General features: G+C 43.4%; 1 protein-coding gene and 1 long non-coding RNA gene across 3 annotated transcripts in view; both read left to right on the top strand.

The window, feature by feature from the left end:
- LOC132114410 (solute carrier family 23 member 2-like) overlaps positions 1-23971 on the top strand; it is a 194158-nt gene that overhangs the window by 54483 nt on the left and 115704 nt on the right. The gene's annotated exons all lie outside the window — the stretch shown is intronic.
- On the top strand, positions 1670-9998 carry LOC132115153 (uncharacterized). The gene is made up of 4 exons (XR_009425424.1): positions 1670-2113; positions 2660-2698; positions 9458-9517; positions 9662-9998. It is a non-coding gene; the product is annotated as an uncharacterized LOC132115153 (long non-coding RNA).

Below are 23971 nucleotides of genomic sequence, written 5' to 3' on the forward strand. Positions count from 1 at the left end.
TATCATACTCATTTTCACTGCTTTTAAGTACCAAATTTAACATTATGGCCCGGTTTCACAGGCAGGGCTCAGACTAAGCCAGCATTAGGCCATAGTTCAGTTTGGACATTTAAGTAATTTTTATTATCATGCCTTAGAAAAAAACATTACCTGTGTGCATCTTGAGACAAAACAAGGGCACTGAAATATAACAAGATCAGTCAGTGCAAGTTTCTTTCAGTTAAAACAGCTCAAATTTACACTTTAGTCTGGGTCTAGGCTTAAGCCTGGTCTGTGAGTCAATAGACATAAATAGTCAATTGTAGCCTACATTGTGCACTTGAATCCTTTAGAAACAGTCTTCTCTCTCTCTCTCTCTCTCTCTCTCTCTCTCTTTCTTACTAAGGGTATGCTTCAAAGAAATGCACAGGCAATTCAATTTCTCAAAATCATACCGTCACTTGGAAAGGGTTCAAATTTGAGGAAGACAACCGTGTTGTGTGTTCTGAATGGACGTATTCCCTGTAGCCAGCAGAGGATGCAGTTTCACTTGAAATAAAAGAGAGTTTTGCATTCAGAGGGAAGTAAACTAGTAGAAAGCGTTTAATTGTTTGAATTAAATTATGTAATTCCAAAATAATTTTAAGTTCACAAAAATGAACTCTGTTCTTACAAAGAATGTATTGAAGAAAATTGGAACTCACTGATCTCTTAAGTCACATCAATTTGAAAGCTGTATAAAATGTGAAAAGCATCACTAGTTTCTGACATAAGTCATTCATGACCATCTCATTTCTGACAGAAATACAAAGTAGGGTGGGATGAGAGAACATCCATTGATATGTGTGAGGATTCAAGATACCATAAAACAAATCAAAGTGAACTAAGCACGAAGGAACAACTGGAGTGCAACTGGAATTGCCACCTAATTAGTGGATATGCAATTTTCTTTTTTTAATCTTATAGTTTAATCTTTATTTATACAAACAAGATTTATATTGTTTGATGCTAATTTTGAATGAAAAAGATTGACTGAACTGAAAAAATATGTACTTGCAAAGATAATATGAATATAATATTTTTAATGTTTAGTCTTTCTTCAACATTTGTTATAGAGATGTATGTCTATATACAAATGTGTTCCCTTATATTGAGTCCTGTTATATATATATATATATAGTGTAAATTACTGAACTGTGTGTATAGAACACGATTAAGCACTGAAAAGCAAATTTACTGTACCATTGTGTTTGCCACAGTGTGCAGTTTTCAAGGAATAACATGGCTGTATAAATTATTAGTTTTTTTTTATGTTTAGCTATTTTGCTTCCACATTTGTTATATAAATGTATAAAAATACATATAAGTATTAATAATTAAAAAGAAAGATTAAACTATAATATTAAGCGATTTTTGCTTGATCATATCTTTAAAATGTACTTTTGTAAGCTAATGTCATCAGATTCATTTGGTCATATTTAAATATGTTTGACTTCTTATTTAAATCAAGCATTGTTCATTCTTCCTGCTAAACGGGTTTTGGTCATGAGGTTTGGGAAGGAAGGTTTTGTTTTGTTTTTCTGTCAGCATTTCCTTCTACTTGTTGCTTAATTCGGTCAAGTAACACCTCTCTACTCAGAACAGACATAAAGAATAGTGCCATCAAAGTCAGGTAAGACATTTTATATTATTTTCATTAAACAAATACAAAAATAAAACCTTTCATACGTAAAATATTGTGCCAAATGTGAGCAGTATCGATCTGTCAATGAGTACCTGTTTAGTAACAGTAATAGCTATAGTTTTTATGTTTTGAATAACTTTTGTCATAAAACAAAAGGTAATTAGAGCATATGGACGTGATTTACATTTCAAATGCACAAAACATTCATCCTATTGGTATTTAACAATCTGTTGTACATTATACAGCAGTCCTTATTGTGCTATATGTCCATAGAAAGAGATCAGTGGTAAGGTAAAAAAAATCTTAAGTCAAATTTCTTTGTACCTTCCCCAATATACACTTTTTCTATCACATATGTCACAGAGCTGGAGAATGTAGATATGATGGCAGAGGACACTGATGTAAAGGTGAAAGTAATGAAAAGACAGAGCATAGACACTAATGCTAACTGTGAGTACCTGAAATATAATACAATACCTGAAGGCAAGCCTGTACTATTACAGGAACTGCATAGTGAAATATTATTTTTTGACAGTCCTGTTGTTCTTTTTAAAGTCAATGCTAAGAACCCATCAGTGCCACTAAGAGAAGCTAGTGTCTCAGATTGCAGTGTCTGAGGTATTTTGTGATGCGTATGACACTGCAAAATGTTATGCCATTAAATATTAACAGTACTAATAAGCTTAAAGTGTGTTTTGTGTGGTAAGTGTAATCAACAATTTCCACAATATAAATGAAAAACAAAAACAGGAGTGACAATAGAATTTATTTTATATTTTAACCATTATAAGTGAAGTGCTCTGTCATGCTATTCTAAGTTTATTTGAGCTCTTAGATACAAATTTTTATTTTGCAAATGGTCATTTTAACACTTAATAATAGTCAACAATGCTTCTGAACAAACATTTCTTATGTAATGGACAACCACTGGGTCATAATTCATACCATAAGCTCATTAAATATTGTATTTCATCTGTGTCTCTTCTTCTTTTCTAGTCAGTTCCGAGGACTCAAGATTTAAATGTTGGTGTCATGGTGAGTGAATGTATATTTCAATCCTTCATCCTTGAGTTATGTAACTGATTACGTTGAAATGTGTATGTTAAAAAGTGTTCTATATGGTGAGTAAATATCTTACATCTGAACGTTGAAAAACAACTTATTTTATAAATGTAATGCATTCAGTAATATTTTTGTAATAATAATTTTTTTTACACAGAGAATGTAAATGAAAACGTACTCGGTTACTAAACGTAACCTCGGTTCTCTCTAGAAGAGCGAACGAGTACTGCGTCTTAGCTAAGACGCTACGGGAAAAGTCTCTTTTCACGAAATACTGAAGCAAAAAATTATCCTTAATTTTGTATTTTTGTAAAGCGCATTTGCAGCAGTACACAGCCATAGGCGAGACGGCTCGTTCGCTCATTGGCTTGTTCTGCGGCAACTGCACAGCCTATCGAGCGCGGGCTGATGCAACATCAGACCAATAATTCGCGCCCTTCTTGCCACTTCCCGCCGAAACGGGTGTGGCCCAACCTATAAAAGGAGCTCGAAAAGGCTGACTCACCTGATTTATTTCATCGCCGAAGCGAACCAGAGTGAATCGTGCGCACGGCAGAGAACGCAGTACTCGTTCGCTCTTCTAGAGAGAACCGAGGTTACGTTTAGTAACCGAGTACGTTCTCTTACGAGAGCTCTCTCGTACTGCGTCTTAGCTAAGACGCTACGGGAACCCAATGTAAAACGCCGTGCGCGCAGGGATCACACACCAATAAACCTGAAGCAACGCCCAGGATTTACAGTGCACAGTCACCTGAGGGACTCACAGAGAGTCCAGGACAGAAAAGGGAAAAAGCCCTCCGTCCCATATCTAGCAGCATCCGTAGATGCGGCAATATGACATCACACAGCCGAGGCAAGGCCTGACCAATGTGGCAATGCGGGTCTTACGCAATACTGCCCATATAACAGTCGGCAGCGCATAGCGCTCGTGAACTCAGAATTCCCCTCAGGGCCCTGATTCGCCTATACCGACAGCAGCCTTGCTTGCAAGGCGGGAACCTCCAGGTTATAGAACCTGATAAATGTAGACGGCGAGGCCCAACCTGCCGCCATACATTTATCCTGCAAGGAGATCCCAGTAGACCACGCCCACGACGAGGCGACGCCTCTTGTGGAGTGTGCTCTGACGCCCAACGGGCACTGAAGGCCCCTGGAAGCGTAAGCTAACGCTATGGCGTCAACAATCCATCTGGATAGCGTCTGTCTCGAAACAGCCATTCCCTTGGAACGCCCACTGAACGAGACAAATAGCTGCTCCGTCTGCCGAAAGGCAGCAGAGTGAGACACATAAGCTCTTAAAACCCCGACAGGGCAAAGAAGACTCGAGTCTCCATCCTCCCCTGACACCAGCAGGGCAGACAGGGCAATAACCTGAGCCCGAAACGGTGTGTTGAGGGATTTCGGCACATAACCGTGCCTAGGTTTGAGTATGACTCTTGAGTCATTGGGCCCAAACTCCAAGCACGACTGGCTCACCGAGAGCGCGTGCAAATCACCCACACGCTTCACAGAAGCGAGAGCCAACAAAAATACTGTCTTGAACGACAGATGCTGAAGGCTAATCGATTGGATAGGCTTGAAAGGGGGACCCTTCAAGGCCTCCAAAACCGCCGCGAGGTCCCACATGGGGACTGACGGAGGTCTGGGAGGATTCAGCCTCCTAGCTCCTCTGAGGAACTGGATGACTAAATCATTCCTTCCTATTGACTGACCGGACGCCGTTTCAGAAAACGCCGTGATGGCAGCCACATAAACTTTGAGCGTGGATGGGGCTCTGCCCTTATCCAACAGCTCCTGAAGAAAGGAGAGGACCTCCGTCACCTCACAACTAAGGGGTGAATAACCTCGAGCTGTGCACCAGCTGGAGAACACCGACCACTTCGAGGCATACAGACGTCGTGTCGACGGAGCTCTAGCCTGAGTGATGGTATTTAGCACTCCCACTGCGAGATCAGCGGGTAACCGTTGAGTGCCCATACATAGAGGGACCACAACTCCGGTTGAGGGTGCCAAATCGAGCCCCTGGCCTGCGAGAGGAGGTCTCTCCTCAACGGTACCGGCCACGGGGCGACATCTGCTAACTGCATCAGATCTGGGAACCATGGTTGGTTCTTCCAAAGAGGTGCTACAAGCAGTATTGAACATCTCGTTTCTCTCACCCGTTCTATCACCTGTGGAAGGAGGAAGACGGGAGGGAACGCATAAAGCGGGCAGCACGACCATCTCCGTGACAGCGCGCTTTTGTTCTTGGAAAGAACGCGGGGCAGTGAGCGTTTTCGTGGGACGCGAAGAGGTCCACCTCCGCCATGCCAGATCTCTCCCACAACAGCCGGACTGTTTGCGGGTGTAGAGACCATTCGCCCGTAGGAACATTGCCTCTGGACAGCCTGTCTGGACCCAGATTCTGCAGTCCAGGCACATGCACTGCTCTCAGCGAGCGCACGTTGCGCTGAGCCCAAATCAGGAGGCGTTCCGTCAGCCTGCACAGGTTTCGGGACCCGAGACCGCCCTGGCGATTTATGTAGGACACCACGGACATGTTGTCCGAACGGACTACGACGTGGTGATCCTTGATATGGGGACAAAAGCGCGTCAGCGCGTTCTCCACTGCCAGCATTTCCAGGCAGTTGATATGATGGAGCTTTTCCCGTTCTGTCCATAGGCCAAAGGACGGTCTGCCTTCGAGCAGCGCTCCCCATCCCGAAGTGGAGGCGTACGTCGACACCACTTTCACACTCGGGGAAGTCCCCAGGCTTACACCTGATCGGTACCAGCCGTTCGCTGTCCAAGGTGCTAGAGCCGCAACACAGCTCTGATCGACCTTGAAATGCAGCCGGCCAGATGCCCACGCTCTGCGCGGCACCTGAGCCTTCAGCCAGAACTGCAGGGGGCGCATGCGGAGCAGGCCCAGCCGCAGAACCGGAGATGCTGAGGCCATGAGACCCAGCATCTTTTGACAGTGTTTGAGCGACACAGTCGCGCCACAGCGGAAAGAACTCGCTGCACGCTGAATGCCCATCGCGCGCTGTGGTGAAAGCCGCGCCGTCATGGAACACGAGTTCAGAACTATACCCAGAAACAGGATCGTCTGACTGGGGTTCAGCGAAGTCTTCGCCCAATTGACACTGAGGCCGAGCTTCTCGAGGTGATCGAGTAAAACGGCTCTGTGGTCCACGAGCTCCGCTCATGATTGGGCCAGAACCAGCCAGTCGTCCAAATAATTCAGCACTCGTATGCCTCTGAGTCTGAGAGGAGCGAGCGCTGCATCCATTCACCTCGTAAACGTACGAGGAGCTACGGACAAGCCGAATGGCAGGACTGCAAACTGGTATGCCGAATCTCAAATATCGCCTGTGGTTTGACGCTATCTGTATTTGAAAATACGCGTCCTTCAGATCTATTGACATGAACCAGTCCCCTCTGCGAATCTGCGCGAGGAGCTTCCTGGTAGTGAGCACTTTGAAACTGCGTTTCATCAATGCCTTGTTCAGCTGTCTTAGATCCAGTATGGGCCTGAGACCCCCGTCTCTCTTGGGCACCAGAAAGTATCTGCTGTACAGCCCCCCCTCGCTTTGAGACACAGGCTCTACAGCCCCTTTGCTCAACAGTTTTGATATTTCGGCCCGAAGTATGTGTGCTACTTCTGTTTTGACCGTAGTTTCGACGCGCGCTGAAAAGCGCGGTGGGCGTTGAGAAAACTGTAGCGAGTAGCCTCTCTTTATAATGCCTAGCACCCAATCCGAAACCCCTGGAAGCACTGACCATGCATCTGCATGAATGGCTAAGGGCTGGATGCGAAAAGCGCTCTGTTGACTGGGCAACGGCGGCGCTCGAGTGTGCTGCGCATCTGAGGCGGGGAGCGCGCTGATCACAGCGGGCAGATCGCTCTTCCTCGACCCCGTTCCGGCGCTTAACCGACTGGAGGGAGGCTGAGCAGGTCCCGTGGGACTCAATATATCTGCGAGTAACCGTGGGCTGCATGTGTGCACTTTTACCACTTTCAACTCGCTGTCTGCCTGTGCAGAATGTACGTGCACGGGCCTCGTTTTTACAGAAGCCCCGCGCCGTATGTGACATAGTGTATGTGGGCACTGGGAAGTGGGCACGTTTACTATGCGGCACGCTCGACCGATCTGTGTCGATCTTATGTGCGCTAGCCCTGTGTGCAGGGCTGTGCTTACATGTGGAGATGGGCCCTGGGTAGTGGGCATCGTCACTGCATTTATAGCACCATCGGCCGTGGCCGGACGAGCATGCACGGGTTTCGTTTTTACAGAAACCACATGACGCGTGTGACATAGTAATTGTGGGCACTGAGGGGTGGGCACGTTTACTATGCAGTGTGCGCGACCGACTTGAGTCGACATTATGGGCGCAGGCCCTGTGTGCAGGGCTGTGCTTACATGTGGAGATGGGCACTGAGGAGTGGGCATCGTCACTACATTTATAGCACCATCAGCCGTGGCCGGACGAACGTGCACGGGTTTCGTTTTTTACAGAAACCACATGACGCGTGTGACATAGTGATTGTGGGCACTGAGGAGTGGGCACGTCTACTATGTAGTGCGCGTGATCGACTTGAGTCGCTTTTATGGGCGCGAGCCCTGTGTGAAGGGCTGTGCTTATATGTGGAGATGGGCACTGAGCAGTGGGCATCGTCACTACATTTATAGCACCATCGGCCGTGGCCGGGACACCAGAAATTACACATTTTTCGGGAAATATCTAGGTAGCCGTGATAACGGTTTTCGTGTGCAGGCAAGCGGGCAACCGTACAGGCTTGCGCATTGCAAAAAATGCTGAAACAGTCACAATCTCTGGAAACTGAAACAGCGGCGCGCTTAGGTGAGAGCCCGGCCACAGCGGAACTCATACACCGGCGCTTCAATGAAGCAGCCATCGTGTGTAGTGCCGACGCAGCATCATGCAGCATGCGTAGATGGCTTTCCTAGGATGGCTTCGGGGCTCCCGGCCTCACCGTAATCTTCTGCCGCGGTCCCCGCGGCGCAGGGCGACGGCCAGTAGAGCGAGAACGGGTGTCTCGAGCTGCGTTGCTGAAGCTGTTGTGATAACGGCTTTTGTGTGCAGGCAAGCGGGCAACTGTGCAGGCTTGCGCATTGCAGAAAATGCTGAGACAGTCACAATTCCTGGAACTGAAACAGCGGCGCGCTTGGGTGAGAGCACGGCCACAGCGGAACTCGTACACCTGCGCTTCGATGAAGCAGCCATCGTTAGTAGTGCCGACGCAGCGTCACACAGAAGGCTTTAGATGGCAACACCGCTTTTGCCGCCGTCCAGCAGAGGGCGGACAAAGGTGCGTCGCTATCGCCTGTTCCACCGGCGGAAGTGAGTGGTAGTTCCTGTTTTTAGCATCATCAGTGTGGAGAATGCTAGTGAGACAGACGAACGAGTTCGTGCCGAATATGGAGCGTTCCAAGCCTTCGCTACCTCTTCGTGAAGCTCAGGAAGAAAAGAGGCGGGCTTTGAGAAGTGCGCTCATCCGAAAGGGAAATACCATCCAGCCGGGAACGAGAGGGGGGGGCGCTGGTGCAAACCACTCGCGGCCGAGACTCATCGCGGCCAACACAAGCATTCGCCCCGGCTCCTTCTCGATGTCAGCTGGTCTGCTGGGCTTCTGAGCAGAAGGCGCGAGATCCTCGGAGCTCGCCCAGCCCTCACTGCCCGAAGCTAGCAGAGAGCGCGTGTCCTCTTCCCCCGACGCGGCCCTGAGATCGACTTCCTCGGACGACGTGCCGGCAAACAGCGGGCGCTGCCCAACGGGAAGCGATGCAGGGGGGGCCGGTGAAGCAGGGCGAACCGGCGAGCTCGGTTGAGCTGAAGACGGTTCCGGAATCCGCTGGAAGCGATGCTTTTACGGCGCCTCAGCGCAGCGGAGAATGCAGGCTCAGCGAAAAAGGCCAGGCGAGTCCTCAGAGTCACCATGGCAACAGCTCGCAGTGGGGTTATCCACCGTCAGCGAGCGAGCACTGCATGATCTTCACCCAGGCAGGAGACACAGATGACGTACCGGTCTCCCTCGCTGAGTGGGGCTCTGACGAGCCGCAGGAAGGCATCTTAAAAAAGACGCGAGCTCTTTTACGAGTGTGTGTCGCAGGGCGAACACACACACACACATAAAGAACAGCTTGGATATAACAGGATTGAAAGGATATAGGCGCCGGATAGCGCAGCAGGAACGGCAGTGGAAGGCGGCGATGCCAGCAGCTTCAGAATGGCTCGTCCTGCTGATGTGCTTTCTCAGACGGCGCTTGCTTCCTCCTTGATCCAGCGATGCGTGAGCTTCGCTGAAGAGATGAAAAATCAGGTGAGTCAGCCTTTTCGAGCTCCTTTTATAGGTTGGGCCACACCCGTTTCGGCGGGAAGTGGCAAGAAGGGCGCGAAGCCCTTATTGGTCTGATGTTGCATCAGCCCGCGCTCGATAGGCTGTGCAGTTGCCGCAGAACAAGCCAATGAGCGAACGAGCCGTCTCGCCTATGGCTTTGTACTGCTGCAAATGCGCTTTACAAAAATACAAAATTAAGGCTAATTTTTTGCTTCAGTATTTCGTGAAAAGAGACTTTTCCCGTAGCGTCTTAGCTAAGACGCAGTACGAGAGAGCTCTCGTAAGAGAACCAACGATAGGAGTGACAATAGAAATAAACAAAATCTTAAGTCCCTAATCCTTCAGATAGAATGCATTAAATAATATTTTTGTAATCAATTTCCACACAGATATTTTCAATCCAAACCAAAGACCAGAGAAATGCAGTCCAGGACTGGATGAGACAAAGTGTGAGTATTCATATGAACAAACACGTCACTTAAACTGAGAACAAAATTATGCTTTTTTTAAAAATAAAAGCAGCATAATTTGTGATGAGTTTATTAATTCGATTAATTACAAAAATTGTTAATCTGAATGCCTTTCCTTCACAGTATCTGAAAGAAACTCTATCCTCTCCATTAAGTCAGTGGACTCAGGATATGCTTCAAGAAAATGCACAGGCATTTTCCTAAACTCTGAATTTGAATAATAGAATAAAAAATTTATTCCACTACTACAGTGTAACTGTCCGCTCCAGGCGTCACTCCAAAATATCTGAACTATGACCGCCATGAATGGGTTTGTGATTCAGTCAGGATCATTTGAAAAGATCATACACACTGAAATGATATTCAACTATGAATATCCACGATATGACTATGAATGTCCTTGAATTTATCTTTACCATCGATCTGCTAAGCATTATAATGTTTGAAATGATATTAAAGTTGTAAAGAGCTGTCAGTATAACTTATATGGCGAGCACATAAACACTATGCTGTAATTTATAAATTCTGCTGAAGTCAAGGCTTAGTTCTTGAAAATGATTTATGTTATGTGATTTTCATCTGGTAGACTGAAAAGGAATATGTTGCTATGACTACATACTATATCTAAAAAGGTATGGTAACACTTTCTAAGAAACCCGTATTTATAATTCATTAAGATTCTTAAGTCATTATAATGAATTAATAATTAATTATTGAAAAAACGTATATGTTGTATCATCTCATAAATAATCATAAGAACAGTTTTAATGTACTATACAGTACTTATTTGTGGATATAGTTTTTAAGAGCATTACAGTTTATAACACACAATGAAGATGTTGCATCCACATGAGTTACAATGAATTATATTTCCCATAATGTATTATAAGTCTCATATCTTGCCATTGTTTAAGATCTGCACAATAATTCAATACATCTAATTAGTGTTTTTATTCTAAAATGACAAAAACTAAGTCTTCATGAAAACATCCAAAAGGCTTTATAATGTGGTCTTATTGTTTATAAGTGGTCTTTTGTCTGCTTTAAGTAATGTATCTTCACTTTACTTAAAGCAGACAAAGACCACTTATAAATAATAATAATTATAATTTATTTTCTCAAACAGCCATAAAATCAGATATCAGATCAGATGAATGTGTACAAATTGCTTAAACTATTTTTATTGTATTATCAGAATGGTTATTTTAATGTTACCCTTTAGACAGCTGTTGATAAGTTACTTTGCAGCTACAGTACATGTCAACTAGCATTCATTTGAGTATTAGTAATATGTCTGCTAAATATCTGCTTACACTTTATTTTGATGGTCAACCAACAGATACAACTTCATTCAACTGACTATAAGCAACTTTGCAAGTACGTCAATTTATTCTACCAACCATAATTTAAGTCTATGAATACTCTAATGAGAGTAAGTTGGCATTTATTTACAAAGCTGCTTATAGTCAATAGACTAAGGGGACCATCAAAATAAAATGTAATTACAATTACAACAACTACACAAATAAAAAAATCTAGATTTTTTCATTTGAAAGTATTACAACTAATCTTCAACTAGCTCATTTGCAGAAATATTGACATTAACCTCACAGGAAACACTCAAAAAAACTCAACATGTCATTAATCCATTGTAAATGAAGTGGATTTAATATGGTATTAATTGTGCATTATAAATAATCATACTCTTAAAAGTTATAACAACAAATGCGTAAGTATTATAATGCATTATACTTGTTGTTATGATTATTTATGAGATGATACAACATATTATAATTTTTTTATATATATATATAATGCATTATGCATTCATTACAATGCCTTAAGAATACCCTTATACTGTATTATAAATACAGGCTTCAAAGTGGGCTTTTGCAATATTTTTTTCTAACTTTAGTATACCTATTTGCTGTGTAGAGTAATTTGAAAATTAACTTGGGTCTAGCGCATACAGGCATCCTAAATGAAACATTGCTAGAGCGTGCAGTGTAGATCATGCATGTCACACACAAGCACCACTTAGTTAAAGACCTCGTTTTACCTGCTGTGTTAGTATGAGTGCAAGAGTGGATATACTTGAAAGTATGTGTTGTAATGTATAGATTGTTTTATTTTTATGTACTGTAAGTATATACTGTATATACTGTATTTTGACTGAATAAAATTGTCGAAACAGTTGTTTGGGGATTTTGTTTTCAATAGCATAAATAATAAAGTAAATGCATTTTGTAATCGATGTTTAAATTTGAATTTAGTTCAAACAATTATTTTCAGTGTAAAAGTCATTATCTTGACTATATTATAATATATATATATATATATATATATATATATATATATATATATATACATTATAAACTGTAAACCTGCTTGTGTGACTGATTTGAACAAGATAAACCAGAACTCACTGATAGCTTTGGTGTACAGTAGACATTCTGTTTGAAATGTAGTTTCTGTGGCATAAATATCAAATCTACATATTAAATAATTCATTATTCAGAACAAAATGTCACACGTTTTGTAGGTTTTTAGGTAAGTGAGCTCAAGAGTGAAGCCAGTGGGGAAATATTATCAATGTGAAAGTTCAAGCAAGTCCTAGTTTAGATTTGAGAAGATTTTAAATAATCTTCTAATCTTTGTCAGAGAAAAAAAAGAGATTTTCTGGCAATAGAAATTGTTTTCATACCTCTGAACAAACTCTTTCTTATGTACAGTGTAAGTGACATTGTACAGTAAGTCATTTGAAAACAACCAAGATCCAAGACAAACACTGCAATATTATTAGAATATTTATTTATAATCTTATATTATTATTATTAACCTACACTCATATAGTTACTTGTTTAAAGTGGCATGAGTAGGCTTATATAGGAGATCAGTTGCTTCGATACAGCATTGTCCTGGGCCCGGTTCCCCAAAACGTTCTTATCGCTAAGTAGTTCTTAACCTATTCCTTAACCTCTCTCTTAACCTTATGGCACGGTTCCCGAAACGTTCGTACGCTAAGTATATCTTCTGTAAGTCATACTTTCGTAAGGTTGGTCTGGACCATTCGTAGCTCTCTCTTAGCGTTATTTGAGCTCATGACGCTACTGTACAGCAGTCTTTAGAAACCAGCGCAGCGAAGTAGGCCTACAAGTCAATTTTGTGGCTCAACAATGATTTTCTGTTTTAAGACTCATAATAAATTATGTTCGCAATGGATACGGGCCTATTTATGAAGTTGACTTTATGTGGTTACAGAACTAATAAGGTGGTAATTAGCCTAAGCTTTTTCGTAATGTAATTAAAGCGAATTGGCAATCATTTTTTTGATAATTAAAATCTGGCAAACAATTTGGCTCTAAATGGCTAAGATCTTTAAATGGGTAAGCATGGTGGTGTCCAGTAAGCGACCAACTATCGATCCAACGTGTTCTTGTATTGAATCAAAGACGGAGTCGGACTCGGAGCCGTTTAGTCCATGTCAGTTTTTTTATTCGGCAAAACTTAAGCCCTTTTGACATTTTGCCTGACGTGGCTATATTAAAAAAAATCCCCTCCCAAGACAACTCATTGTGGAGCAGCTGGACCTTCCCAGACCTGCGCTGGCCAGGCTAACGCGGCGGAATTCTGCTTTTTAAGTCCAGCGCTACTTTTTTTTTTTCCTTTTTTTTTTTTTTTTTGCTACAGAGAGATTCATCGAGGTCATGGGACAGGGCTACAGCCTAATCAAGACCTCTGTGTGGAAGTGTGTCCACACTGTCACCAACGCCCTTCTGCGCCATGCCGGGGATTGCATCCTGGTGGATGGCACTCATCCCTATCGCCAATCCATCAGTGAATGATCAGGCGTAGGCTACTTATCGCGAAAGGAAGACGCGGCCATAAATGTGCAGGATATAGTGGACCATAGGGGTGTGATATCTTACCTGGTGGCAAGGTCCAGCAACACTTCAAGTTCCTCTGACGAGAGGCTTGGTGCCCTTTTCTACATTGCTTCCCCAGCATATTTTGTATCTAACTCTCTCTCTCTCTCTCTCTCTCTCTCTCTCTCTCTCTCTCTCTCTCTCTCTCTCTGTTCATTGTAGATAGGTTGCTTTTTATTAAAAACATAAACCAATTGCAATCAATACCGCATTAAACAGAAGTAACTGCAGCTGCTTGCCAATCAATTCTAATTGTAAAGTACCTTGCCATTAATATAAAAGTGTATTATATAATTTTTATAAGTCGTTAAACCCATGTCAAGAAGCGGCACAAGTGGCACAACGGGATGGATGATTAGCGAGGGATAGCCGGTTTGTCTTACCGTCACAACATATCGTGTGAACATTACTGACCCTTTGATAATTTAATTTATAGTCTATATTTTACTGATAACTTAAACTATGTTAAAATAAATGTTACTGTAATAATTTGAGGAATGTTTCATTTGCATAGAACGTGTAGTCTTTCTTAACGCTGTATTGCACCTTCGCGTAAAGTGGAAAATCGATTCATGAGCAATCGATGCCAACTAATTCAGCACCCTGACTTTGGACAGCGCTCTTGTAACGTCGGACGTAAGAGGCAGCGTGCTAAGAAGCTTCCTAAGGGACACTTCGGGGAACACACTTAGAAACATCAACAACTTTGGTAAGATATATCTTTCGATGTCTTCTTAGCGCGCTAAGAGTGAACGTTATCGGGGAACCGGGCCCTGGACAACAATCACTGATTAGAGAACTGACTTTTTATTTACTTGACGCTCACAATTTTTTTTTAATAATTTTTTTTTTTTTTTTTTTTTTGCAGTGAATTGTTGGAAGTTTCAGGGAGCAAACTTGAAATTGGTATTACCTAATTCTTTAAATACAGTACAGGGCCCGGTTCCCCGATAACGTGCCATACGTTAACTTGTACTTGTACTTGACTTGTACTTCGCTGCGCTGGTTTCTAAAGACTGCTGTACAGTAGCGTCATGAGTTTAAATAACGCTAAGAGAGAGCTACGAATGGTCCAGACCAACCTTACGAAAGTGTGACTTACAGAAGATATACTTAGCGTACGAACGTTTCGGGAACCGTGCCATAAGGTTAAGAGAGAGGTTAAGGAATAGTATGGAATGTTATTGCGGACATTATTCAAAAGGCATTGCAAATTGTATTTGCAATTGCGTTTTCAATTTGTGGACGCATAAAATGTGACATAATCCAAACGCAAATGCAAATCGCGCATTACCGTTTCATTTTCGATTAAGTGAACGCACAGTGTCTGCCAAATTTAAAATGGAAATGCAAAGTCCGTTTGCAATTGTGTTTTCCATATCTTACGAGCTATGAGCCTGTCAAATTTAAATAGCAATATTAATTACCACATTTGCCTTTTCACTCTCTCTGCACTGTGCATGTAAACTGCCAAAACTCAAATGGAATAGCAATACCTTTTGCATTTGAATTTCCAACGTCTACATCGAAACCTGTCAATCAAGTGACAGGGGTGGGGCCATTTTATTGGGCGTGTTTGCATTGGGAAGTGACGATCGTACTAAAATGTACCATGTTTTTACTAGGGTAAATATGAGTTAACGATAGTGTTTATAATTAAGCCACAGTAGCCACAAATGTACAGTTGTCTGAGACGTTATGAAATGTTCTTTAATATCATGAACCATAAAATGTAGTCAGTGTTCTGCTATTGTTTATTTTCATAATAGGTAGACACAGGCCAAGTGTAAGACGGTTAAGACGGTCACAGATCTAGTGCTGATTCAGTGTAGCTTGGTAGCTCAGTGGTTAGTGACTGTCATCTCTAATGGTATACCATCTTTTAGCGCGTGTTCGAAACCCGGGCCAACACAGACGTTCTTTATTTTTTTGTTTATCCTACTAACTTCAGCCGCTGATTTCGGACTTGCATCCTCAGTAGTTCAGACTTTGTGCATTCGACTCGGGAGTGTGATGTCTGCGAGGACGCAGGTCCGGTAATTCTGCAAACAGCAGCGTACTTGATAACATGTCAGCTCGCCTTGACTACTGCAATTTTCCTCACTGTATGATCGCCCGTTTGGCGGCTGAAGTTAGTAGGATAAACAAAAAAATAAAGAACGTCTGTGTTGGCCCGGGTTTCGAAAAACATGTAAAAACATGGTACATTTTAGTACGATCTTCACTTCCCAATGCAAACACGCCCAATAAAATGGCCCCACCCCTGTCACTTGATTGACAGGTTTCCGTGTAGACGTTGGAAATTCAAATGCAAAAGGTATCGCGATTCCATTTGAGTTTTGGCAGTTTACATGCACAGTGCAGAGAGAGTGAAAAGGCAAATGTGGTAATTAATATTGCTATTTAAATATGACAGGCTCATAGCTCGTAAGATATGGAAAACACAATTGCAAACGGACTTTGCATTTCCATTTTAAATTTGGCAGACACTGTGCGTTCACTTAATCGAAAATGAAAACGGTAAAGCGCGATTTGCATTTGCGTTTGGATTATGTCACATTTTATGCGTCCACAAATTGAAAACGCAATTGCAAATACAATTTGCAATGCCTTTTGAATAATGTCCGCAATATCATTCCATAGGAATAGGTTAAGAACTACTTAGCGATAAGAACGTTTTGGGGAACCGGGCCCAGATACTTTGCCTTAGAAATTTTACTAATGATGATACTGGATATTTAATATTTAATTAAATGGGTAAGTGATATTTTAAATTAAATTTAATTAATTAATTAATTTAATTTAAATTAAAATAATCTTTATTTTTAGAAGAAAAACTTAAAGGCAAATCCAACATGTGACATGAGCCAGCTAAATATGTCAGGGGTGTTTTGGCACAAACGTTCAATAAAAGTACAGAAAATAAAACTTTTTTGTATTGATATCATTTTTAAAAAAAAATCAATAAAATGCCATATTTTCAACATTTTGAATGAGACTTCTCTTTTCCCTGTGAATAATAAAAGGTAAACAAACCCTTCACAATCTCAGCGAAACCATAAATCAAATAATTTTCCCTTGTTTTCTGCCTTGAATAATCAAAACACTGTATTTTAAAACAATATTTCTGCGCAATAAAAGCCAGTAACAAGTAACCGGTTACTGTTTATATAACAGTTGGTTTGAAAACCAACTCACTATCATTTCTCTTAGCTTATTGATTGACTCCGTCTGAAAATAGCCTACCTCCCTACTTGCATCACTTACATATGCAAAACACAATTTCATATGTAAAGTATGAAGACAAAGTTTAAAGGTCTCTTTAAAGACCATCTCAATAAAGGTTACATGAAGAGACCGATGTCACAGCAAAACATAACAGATTCTAGTTTACATTTAATGGATAGGTCAAGATCGATGAGTTGGAGAAGCTGAATCTGATGATACAGTCATTTGTGTTGTGGAACAAGTATTTACAGAGGCCAGCAGAGGAGGCTGTTTCACTATAAATCAAGACTTAAACATCTCTTTAATGGTCTATGGTGCATTCAGGAGGTACATCTACAAAATGTATGCATAATGAAATCCAGTGTGCTTACTTGTAAATCTGTAAAAAGAAGATTTTAGAAGTGAATATTCTTGTAAGATGGTATATTATGATATCCATACACTGACAGGGTCAAAAATCTTAGAAAAACGTAGACTTGTTATTTCTAGTGTACATACACAGTAATGGCATGCAGTAGTGTGAGACAAGATTTGATAATAATAATAATAAATCCTTTCAAGATTTAAATGAGGTTGTCCAAACATATTTCATTGTCAAGACAACTGCAGACAACAGATAAGATAGCTGTTGGACATAATGTATGTGCACGTTGACTGCTCAAACCTGACAGAGGACTCAAACCTGACCTTGCACGGAGACCTTTTGTGGCCAACACAAAATATACAGTAGCATTAGAGTATATCGAATTCCATATATATAGCAATAAAAATACATAAGAACTGTTTATTTTTTGACTATCAACATAATTTCTGCTGTGAATGCCAGGGTCTGTTCTGGTGGTGGTGTAATGATTTGGGGGAATTTCTTTCTACACATTCTTTTTTCCCAATGGTCTGTGTTCTCGTACGTCCAGTCCACACTTCACTTGATTCAGATTCCTGTATACATGTTTGTACATTTATTTGAAATGACACAGTTTGTAATAAGCATGTCAGTTCATACACACTAAATATCTGAGTTATCAGTGTCTATTGTTATTAAGAATATATCCTCAGGTCTGCCATAAATTATTTATTGGGGGGGGGGGGGTAGATCTCGGGTGGAAGTGGGAAGATGGCCACAGCAGAACACACATCATTATGTATTCCTTTACACATTTCAAGTGATCTAATCCACCACTCGATCATAAAAAGCAAATGAAGGTTCTCTGATTTCAAATTAATTCACAGTCTTAAATGTCCTCTGAGCTAATTGTGTGTATTGTTGATTAAATCCGTCTTGCTCATGCTCTCTCTCTCTCTCTCTCTTTCACGCACGCACGCATACATGCACACACACACACTTCCTCCTCTGCCATAATTAAATCTCTGAATGCTCCCATTCTCCAGGGGTCTCTCACTGCTTGAGGTGGGCTAAAAATAGTCCTGGACAATCAAGACTGGACTTAACTCCAACCCTCATGGGTGCACACAATCTACATATTTTATAAAAAGCGTGCAAACTCTGTTACCATCCCTTTGCATCTAATCTATTGTTGTTTTTAAGTTACAATCACAAAAACTATGCTTCCCCGATATTGATACTTAGTAACAGTCTCCAAGACAACAAATTCAGCCCTCTCCTCCTCATTTTGTTTCACTTTGCCTCTCTTTTTCTTCACTATTACAGACATAGTTGATCTATAATTGGTTCAACAAGCCTTAAACCTTCTGACTGTGTCGTGAAGTAAAAAGTTTGCAGTATTGACTTGCAAAATAAAGTAATTTGCAATATAACATCTATTTTCTTTGGATTATGTCTGCTGAATGAAAGCAAATCAGCCATAAATGTGAGGAATGCAAATCGAGGCAGTTAAAAGTCACCTATTTTTTAAATGCAACTAAAATTAGACCTGCTGCTCTCCCTAAAAACAAATGACATCATTGTGGCACCTGTGTGTCTTGAAATGCATATATTGTAGTGTAGTTTGACAGGATTACATTACTTAAGACATCATGATAATGATGATTTACCATATTACAGCAACAAGAAAGTTGTTCTTCTGATTGGTCATTTAATTTTCTTTGACAACACAATGTTGTACCGAATGGATGTAATGATCTCAACACTTACTGTAACACAGGCTGGATGAGCAATGGAATCTTTCCCTATCATCATTATTGTCCCCATCTGGACATGGCCATACTAAATCTCCTATATGAGTAAGAGAGAGGCATCAGCCACAAAAATGTCTACTGCAATGTCCTCATTAATAAAGCCTGCATCAGCTAGTGATTAATGAAAAACAACTAGCAAATGAAGACAATCATTGTATAAAGAATTGTCATTGACAGAGTATCTAAAAATTATCAAATTGCACTTCTTATACACCTATCATATCCTTATACTTCTTATACAGTAATTCCTATCCTCATTTAGTTTAATTAGTCATCCCTTACACCTGTGTTTCTCCAAATTCATTTATCCCCTGTATAAAAGTCCAAGTCTGTTCAGTTTGTCTCTGTCGGGTCTACTTGTTGGATGTTCTGTGTTACCGTTGTGGATTATCCCTGTGATTCCTGGATTTAAGAATTTTGCTTGTACTCCACATTTCCCTCTTTTTACTGAAGTGTGACAGAAGACCCTACCGACACAGTTACCTCCGTTTGTCTCCCCTCCACTTGTTTTCTGTTTTTTTCTCAGTCCTTTTGTTTCCATTATGTCCCATGGATCCCCACCTGCTGGAGCCATCATGTATTGGTTACGCCACCCACATAATCAGGGTGTTGTGCAGTGAAGTTGGGGGTGGCCAACATCAGTCCTGACAAGCTACAGTATTGCAGAGTTTTGCTCCAACCTTGATTTAAAATCTCAACTTCCTGTAGCTTTCTAGCAACCCTTAGACCTTGGTTAACTTGTTCAGGCGTGTTTGATTAGGGTTGGAGCTGGGCCTCTGCAGGACTGTGGCTCTACAGGACCGACGTTGACCCCCCCGGTGTAGGCATTGAGGGAGTCAACATCTGACACATTGTACCACAGCACCATGGGCCGCCTAGGGGTCTATCTATTAAACTGGGTTTGAGTTTCTTCTACAGAGGACTCATCAGACAAGTCTTCGATGTCATCAAATGAGTCTTCTTTATCTAGGAGATTTACACCCAACTCCAGATTGACTCTGTGGCACATAGTCTAGGTCATCAGCATCAGATATTTCAGACTATCAGGACTAAGAATTGCCTCATCTTCATCATGCTGTTCTTCATGTACTGCAGCATCTTCTCTACAACCATTTTAGCTGTTAATCATGACCAGCCATGCTTACACAAAAATGAAAAGCACAAGAATATTTTCAAATGCACATCAAGTTTATCATGTTTATACTTATTATAAAAAGTCACTCTCAGACAGAAACTGTGTATGTCCAAAACTGTTATTTTCCAGGAGACATAAAGGCTGACCAATAGCATGCTAACCTAGCTAACATTAGAATAGAATATGTCAACAACAAGCTAGCTATATTGGGCATGTTTCTCTTTCTCACAAGTAATGGATTTCAAGGTCAAGGTAACCTTAGCCTAACATTCAAATGTTATGTCCAGTTATCTTCACAATATACCAAATATTTTTGGTGGTAATAAATAAAAATATGCTAATCTGCATCAAATATTCAAAAGCAGCCATGCTTAGTTGTTGTCACACACCTGCCCCCGGTTTCACAGACAAGGCTTAAGCCTAGTCTAGACTAAAATGTAAATCTGAGCTGTTTTATAGAAAAGAAACTTGCACCGACTGATCTTAAAACATGTCAGTGCTTTTATTTTGTCTTAAGATGCACACCAGTAATACTTTTTTCGAAGGAATGTTTATAAAAATTACTTAAATGTCCTAATTGAACTATGGCCTAATCCTGGTTTAGGCTAAGCCCCGTCTATGAAACCGGGCCCTGGACTTATTTTGTGTGTTTTTTCCCCTGTGACCCAGTTTCTGTCTTCCGTGTGTGGTTTTGATTAGTTCCCAGGTGTGTCTAGTCATTTCCCCATGTGTTCCATGTCCCTGTTAATTTAGTCATGCCATCCACCTGTGTTTCCCCAATTATCCCTTCTATAAAAGCCTTGTCCTTTCAGTTCTGTTTTGTCGGGTCTACTCGTCTAAATGTCAACTTGTCTACTTGTCACCTGTTACTTGCCACTTGCCTCTTGCCACCTGTTATTTACGACTTACCTTGTTTATGTTTTATTTAATAAATCCTTGTTTTGTTTATCCCTCGGCTCCGTGTTCCTTCCAGCAGCATAAGCCGTGACAGAAGACCCGACCTAAAAAGTTAAAAACTGCGTTTTTCCCTCCGTTTTGTTTTCCGTTTTCTCAGTCTTTTTTCTTTCCGTAGTGTTTCATGGATCCCCTCTATCGCCCCGAATACCTCCTCCTCCTGCTGGAGCAGGAGGGACTGTCTCTCGAGGACCATACCAGACGGTTTCTCTGGCTAGCTAATGCCACCAGCTACCTGGATCACGCGCTCTGCACCTTTTATCACGCCAGCCTGAACCCTAGGTGCAGAGCGTTGTCGCCCGAAGATGGTCCTCGGGAGGATTTCGCCGCATTTATAGAGTGGAATCTGGTGAGAAATGGGTCCCCTCTCACAGTCGGCCCAATGGAGGATCTCGCCAGGTCCACTCTGGACCCAGAGCCCAGCCTACAATCTCCCCACGGTACGAGGCATAAGCCCGAGCCCACCGATGACGGAGAGCCAGAGAGCATCCCGTCAGACCAGGTGCGAGAGCCGGCGACACTGCCCACCACGAGGGAGCAAAATATGGAGCGCCAAATGGGTCAAAATGAGGGGGGTTCCAATTCACCTATGCCAGATCCTCTGTTAAGCCCAGGAAGGGCTCCTGATCTTCCGTTAAGCCCAGGACGGGCTCCTGATCCTCCTGTAAGCCCAGGATGGGCTCCTGATCCTCTGTTAAGCCCAGGAAGGGCTCCTGATTCCCCGTTAAGCCCAGGACGGGCTCCTGTTCCCCCGTTAAGCCCAGGACGGGCTCCTGTTCCCCCGTTAAGCCCAGGACGGGCTCCTGATCCTCCTGTAAGCCCAGGACGGGCTCCTGATCCTCCTGTAAGCCCAGGACGGGCTCCTGTTCCCCCGTTAAGCCCAGGAAGGGCTCCTGTTCCCCCGTTAAGCCCAGGACGGGCTCCTGTTCCTCCTGTAAGCCCAGGACGGGCTCCTGATCCTCTGTTAAGCCCAGGAAGGGCTCCTGATTCCCCGTTAAGCCCAGGACGGGCTCCTGTTCCCCCGTTAAGCCCAGGACGGGCTCCTGTTCCCCCGTTAAGCCCAGGACGGGCTCCTGTTCCCCCGTTAAGCCCAGGACGGGCTCCTGTTCCCCCGTTAAGCCCAGGACGGGCTCCTGATCCTCCTTTAACCCCAGGACGGGCTCCTGATCCTCCGTTAAGCCCAGGACGGGCTCCTGATCTTCCGTTAAGCCCAGGAAGGGCTCCTGATCTTCCGTTAAGCCCAGGACGGGCTCCTGATCCTCCTTTAAGCCCAGGACGGGCTCCTGAACCCCCGTTAAGCCCAGGAAGGGCTCCTGATCCCCCGTTAAGCCCAGGACGGGCTCCTGATCCCCCGTTAAGCCGAGGACGAGCTCCTGAACCCCCGTTAAGCCCAGGACGGGCTCCTGATCCTCCGTTAAGCCCAGGACGGGCTCCTGATCCTCCGTTAAGCCCAGGACGGGCTCCTGATCCTCCGTTAAGCCCAGGACGGGCTCCTGATCCTCCGTTAAGCCCAGGAAGGGCTCCAGCCCCAGAGCTTACTCCAATGCCTGCTCCTCCAAAATTCCCACCCTCCCACCCACTCCTGCCTCCTCCTCCGCTGTCGTCTGGCTGCCCCTCTGCTCGCCCTCAGCCTACCATCTTTGTGGTGCGAGCTCAGCGGGACCGCCATCCTCCAGCGACGCCTTGGTCGGCGTCTCCCTCACCTCCGCCTCCAGCCTCTGAGGCCTGGACTCCGCCTCGGCCCGTTGACCCGTCGGCTCCACCATGGCTCCTAGTTCCTTCCTCTCCGCCGTGGCCCGGCAGTCCGCAGGCTCTGCCTGGCTCCCTCGTCCCTCCGGCTCCGCCTTGGTCTGGCGTTGTCCATCCTATGCCTCGGGACTCCACTCCTCCGGCTTCGCCTCATCCCTCCGTCCCTCCGGCTCCGTCAGGCTCCTTCATCCCCTCGGCTACACCTCAGTCCTCGGTCACTCTGGCCTCACCGCGGCCTTCCGGATCCACATCGCCGCGTCAGTCACCAGAGCCATCTGTTCCGCCTAGGACCTCCGGCTCCTCCCCGTCACCCTGGCTCTCCGTCTCTGCCTCGGGCTCCTCCTCCACTTGCTCCGTTGCCGTGGGTCGAGTCCCTGGAGTCAGTGACCATTCCTCCTCCATGGCTCCTTCCACCGTCGGCCCCACCTTGGGCCGTTATGGCTGTGGCCTGGGTCCTGCTGGGTACCTCCTGCTTCACATCCTTCCTGTCTCCTCCCTGGCTCCTCCCTCCGTCATCTCCTCCCTGGCTCCTTCCTCTGTAGTCCCTGTCTGCTGGCCCCCTCCTGGGAGGCTGTCCTCCACCGGAACCTCCTCCCAAGTTCCCACCCACGCCTCCCTTTGTTGTTTCTACGGTGCGAGGACGCACCTACCGGGAGGGGGGAGTACTGTCACACACCTGGACTTATTTTGTGTGTTTTTTCCCCTGTGACCCAGTTTCTGTCTTCCGTGTGTGGTTTTGATTAGTTCCCAGGTGTGTCTAGTCATTTTCCATGTGTTCCATGTCCCTGTTAATTTAGTCATGCCATCCACCTGTGTTTCCCCAATTATCCCTTCTATAAAAGCCTTGTCCTTTCAGTTCTGTTTTGTCGGGTCTACTCGTCTAAATGTCAACTTGTCTACTTGTCACCTGTTACTTGCCACTTGCCTCTTGCCACCTGTTATTTACGACTTACCTTGTTTATGTTTTATTTAATAAATCCTTGTTTTGTTTATCCCTCGGCTCCGTGTTCCTTCCAGCAGCATAAGCCGTGACAGTTGTGAAATGTGTGGCAGGTGAAAAGTATTCTGCATTAAATATGTTCTTATTAAAATAAGGATTTGTTATGACCAACAAAAAAATAATTCACTAAGGAATATCTTGAATACTGAATGATGAAATTAATTTCTTGCAAAAATATAGAAAATAAAAACTCAGTCGGGTAACTTTGACCCATGTTATGGATCAAAGTGTTAATTTGTTTCTCTTGTTTATTTATTTGTTTGTTCGTTTGTTTGTTGTTATTA

This window comes from Carassius carassius, chromosome 34 (genome assembly GCF_963082965.1).
Source record: "Carassius carassius chromosome 34, fCarCar2.1, whole genome shotgun sequence".
Lineage (NCBI taxonomy): Eukaryota > Metazoa > Chordata > Actinopteri > Cypriniformes > Cyprinidae > Carassius > Carassius carassius.